This window comes from Micromesistius poutassou (assembly GCF_964030765.1).
Source record: "Micromesistius poutassou genome assembly, chromosome: 21".
Lineage (NCBI taxonomy): Eukaryota > Metazoa > Chordata > Actinopteri > Gadiformes > Gadidae > Micromesistius > Micromesistius poutassou.
This window is the reverse complement of record NC_140291.1, coordinates 1,576,747-1,581,321: the sequence shown is the minus strand read 5'-3', so window position 1 is coordinate 1,581,321 and position 4,575 is coordinate 1,576,747. Positions and strand designations below refer to the sequence as shown.

Here is a 4,575-nt window from a genome sequence, read left to right as displayed (position 1 = left end):
TCACTTTTACGCACGGCGGGTGCCCCAAAACGCCTCCATGAATGAATGGGGACGGTGCTGCGGGTTGGATACGCGCTCTCCTGGATTAACGGTCTACTCCTGCGCCGCTTGATCATATTTCAGGAAGTCATCGGGACCGTGCACATCAGCTGTTGAAGTCGTGCCTCTGTTATGGTTGTGTTGCAGTGAAACATTTCGCCCAGACCTGTCCGCGTTTCGGTCGGAACCATGAACTGGCACGGTCACTTGAGCCTCAAGTTTGCGTTTCTGACAGCGCTGCACGCCTTGTTGTCATCGGCGTTCTCGCTTCACGCCGTGGACGATGTGCGCTCGGAACCCTTGCAAGGTAAGAGTTGAAGATAATTCATTTTTTTTTCTCTCCTTGACGTCCAACATAATTAATGAAGGTTTAAAACTACATTTTTACTGACAGTGTGAACTCATAACGGAGAGATTTTATGTTCTGACTGAGCATGTGTCCGACTCCAGCGGAGATTGTACGCGTAATGCAAACGCGTAAACCAGAGCAAGACCACCAATGACCCCCCACCCCCCCAGTCTTGACGTTCTGTCACCCAGAGAAAGAGCAGCGTGATAACTTCTGTACTACTATGTGATTTAGCCCACGGTGGTATACATGGTGTACACACGCACGTTTTGAATGCATTGTGTAATAACAAATTAGCCAGGGTGCACACCGCCGAATTTAAAACATGTTGAACTTCCATTCAGGGTGGGGGGGGAGAAGAGTTTGCGTTCAGTGGGTGGGTGTGCCGTCCTTTGATGACCATAACTCACTTTTCCAGAAGTCTGTTGCACCATATTCGATATTGTTAGGCCTATTATTATTGTCAGTAGACATAGGAGGTAGACGATGATGATTATGATGATGATGATGATGATTAGTACTATTATTAAGATTGGTCCATTCTATACCTTTTCTATTCAATTTCATTTGTCTTTTTTTTTTAATACTGACAGACCATACTGACAGATCGGTTCGTGAATAAATGCTTTCACTTAGCTTCCCCGGCAACTTTATGTTGAGAACATAATAAATCATTAGGCCTTGTGCCCCCCCCCACCCCCCCCCACCGCCCCCTCCACTTATGCACTCCTCAGAATTAAAGACATGCTGTATTGCAGATGACACCGAAGCTGTCTTGATAATACGTGACGCCAATTATTCCTCCATGAGCGCCTTTAATCATGGTTTATTTCAATAGTTATTTTTGAATATCGGTTCTCTCTCTTGTCACACAATAGCTCGCATGAGTGAAATGGATGTATTACTGTAATGTGGCTGTGGAAGTCGTGAACTTCTACAGCGGATAGATAAGTCCATCATGTGAGGCAGACGTCCAGCAATTATGCTGAACGGTTCCGGTAACAATCTGAAGTACCGTGGCTGCGGAAACGTCATCACCAGACTGAATATATTAATAATGGTTGTGTGTGTGTGCGTGTGCGTGTGTGTGTGTGTGTGTGTGTGCGTGCGTGTGCGTGTGTGTGCGAGATTGAACATGTGTGTGCATGTTTGTGTTTGTGTGTGTGTGTGTGTGTGTGTGTGTGTGTGTGTGTGTGTGTGTGTGTGTGTGTGTGTGTGTGTGTGTGCGCATGCTGGTTGAACATCTTTGTGTGTGTGTGTGTGTGTGTGTGTGTGTGTGTGTGTGTGTGTGTTCAAGAGGCTTGCATGTTCCTTTAGTCATGCACACTTATAGTGAGTGAGTGTTTATTCGCCCGGGCCGGGATGTGTGTGTGGGAGACACATTGTGCCACACCCTGCAATCCCGTGACCCTTGAGGGGGGGGGGGGGGGGGGGGGCCCGGGCCCCCGGGCCCCCAGGGGACCCACGGCCACTCAGGTTCAGTGCTTTATGATAAGTGAACGGCCCCCAAGGGCCCTCTTCCTTTTCCCCTGGGGGCTCTTTGAGGACATGTGTGGGGGGAACACAGTGCTGGACGTCTGGGGAGCTACCGCACTGTGGGAGCCCTGCAGCGTCCACACTGCATCCGTCCGTTCACGGATCTCAGTCACTTTGCATTATTTAGGGCGCTCTCGAAATGCATTGTGGGTTTTGAGAAAAATTGAGAAATGTTCAACTTTTCCAGGGGCAGCGACGGATCCGTTGGCCAATCGGATCGCATTATGCAAATACACGCAAAATACACTGTCCAATGAAATCGCCTTTGTAATACAACCCGGGACAACACACATGGATATGTCAAAAAAAAAGCCCCCAGGAGGCTCAGGAGGTAGAGCTAGGGTTGGCTGGAAACCGGATGGTTGTTGGTTCGATCCCCAGCTCCTCTAAGTGTTGATGTGTCCCTGAGCAAGGCACCTCACCCTAACGGCTCCTAACTGACGAGCTGGCTGTCGCCTTGCATGGTCGACTCCGCCGTCGGTGTGTGAATGTGTGCAGGAATGGGTGAATGTGTGCATGAATGGGTGAATGTGTGCAAGAATGGGTGAATGTGAGGCAATATTGTGAGGTGCTTTGAGCGGCCACTCGTCAGAAAAGCGCTGTGTAGTACGACAGACAAATAAAGGGGCTGAATGGCTATGCAGAGTCCAGGTGAACTCTGAACAGGTGGGTTTTGAGTCTTTTGCGGAAGCTGGTGAGTGACTCTGCGGTCCTGACATCAGCAGGGATTCCACCACTGTGGTCCCCAAAATAGAGAAGAGTTGTGATTTTGTACTGTACTGTGATATTGTCAATCGTACTGAGGCCGTACATTTCACGTTATGGCTGCTGCCATTGCTTGACATTTTCTGCATCCAGCAGTGGAAACAATCCACATTTGGCCAATTTAAGTTGTGGGGATTGGTTGGCCTCCACGTGGTAGTCTAGCGCGAAAACTCATTTTCTTGTCCTAATATCTTTTTGATGAAGTGAAACTGTCAAACCTAACCTCTCAAAAATAAACGATATGGAGATGAACCAGACGCTGAAAGACTCTAACCAACCCAGAAATACGCGTTCGCTTCATTATGAGAATCAAAACCCAATTTCTCCGTCGACTTGGAACTCTTTTTGCATCCCAACACACGAGCCGCCTAGAGGCCGTTAGATGAACGACACTATTCCGGTCAGCCTGGGCCACCGAGACTTCCGACCCATCGCAACACCCTCTGCTCCCAGACTACAGATGAGGTGACTGGTGGTCCCGGATTCTCCTGGTCTGAGTGGGACCGGGGGGGGGGGGGTGGTGGCGGGGGGGGGGGGGTGGCCGTCGGACCACCAGTGTCACAGGGGCTCATAAACATTTCATAGACAACGGGGACACATTTATAGGTGGGCAGAAACAGCCCACTGACCTCACCGCCTCCCAGTTAAAGAGTGTTCTTTTTTGGAAAGAAAGCAATTTTTTTGGTGACCTTTTCTCCACCACTCCCTCTTGTAACAAAGGGGCCCTCACCCAGACTCTCTGGTGGCGACACACACACACACACAAGAGAAAGATTGTCTGTATCGGTGATTGGAGTTGAGTTGAGTGTGGCGGCCTGTCTCTCTTCTGTGTGCTGTCCCTGTGGGGTACCCCAGCTATTTTCAACCCTTTTAAAAACATTTAAATGTGTTTATTATAGTAACGTCCCTGTGCTGCTCGTGTAGATGAACTCATCAGATCAGTAGATAGTGGGAGGTTAATGGTCACAATAAATCAGTGAAAACAAAAATTGTTGCTCACTTGAATAAACCTCTGCACTACAGTGTCCAGACTTTCACTGTCAATATCTCCCTCTCTCCTTCTCCTTCTCCTTCTTCTTCTTCCTCTTCTGCCTCTTCTGCCTCTTCTCCACCCTTCCTGGTTTTCTTTCTCTGAGGTGTCTCTGGGTGTGCTGCTGGATGGTATCACCTGTGAACAATGTGCTCTGATAGTTGACACACTTGGCTTGACAGGCAGTATATTTTTAAGACAACCCTGTCACTACAGCCGACATGACTCTCTATCTCGCTCTCTCTCTCTATCTCTATCTCGCTCGCTCTCGCTCTCTCTCTCTCTCTCTCTCTCTCTCTCTCTCTCTCTCTCTCTCTTCCCACCCCCCCCCATCTGTCTCTCTGTCATCACGAGAGCAGCCTGCTCTCTGCATACTGCAGACATATGAAAGCTGAGCTAGGAATATATTTTTGGACTGTGTAGTTACGGCGTTCCTTTAAGTAAGCGCTAGGAACAACATTAACCCTCGGGAAATCGGATATCTCCGGGCTGTGACCCATCCCTTTTTTTGTCCGAGGCCTCTCTCTCTCTCTCTCCTCTCCCTCTCTCTCTCTCTCTCTCCTCTGATTGCCCGGAGGAGACATTTGTTCGGTCCACCCCTGAAAGAATGTTGTCGAAGGACGTTTTTTGAGACACGCGAGATTGATGCCGGCGCGAGCCAACGTGTTCTGGAGCGGAGCAGCAGGAGGAGGAGGAGGAGGAGGAGGAGGAGGAGGAGGAGGAGGAGAGCGGTTAATCGATGGAGCAGTTGTTTGTTTCCTGCGCTCTGATATAGCGATCATCATCGTGTTGCCGGGAGGGGGGAAAAAAAAAAGTCATTTTCTTTCCTGCGCCGGCTTAGCACGGCCGACCCACC

General features: G+C 49.4%; 1 pseudogene across 1 annotated transcript in view; it reads left to right on the top strand.

The window, feature by feature from the left end:
• The first annotated feature begins 228 nt into the window (after nucleotides 1-228).
• The window catches only part of LOC311366737 (putative pre-mRNA-splicing factor ATP-dependent RNA helicase DHX32), a 13,305-nt pseudogene continuing 8,958 nt past the window's right edge, over nucleotides 229-4,575 (top strand). Inside the window, exons 1-2 of the transcript in view lie at nucleotides 229-346; nucleotides 490-497. The product of the transcript in view is annotated as a putative pre-mRNA-splicing factor ATP-dependent RNA helicase DHX32 (transcript). The remainder of the gene's footprint in view (nucleotides 347-489; nucleotides 498-4,575) is intronic.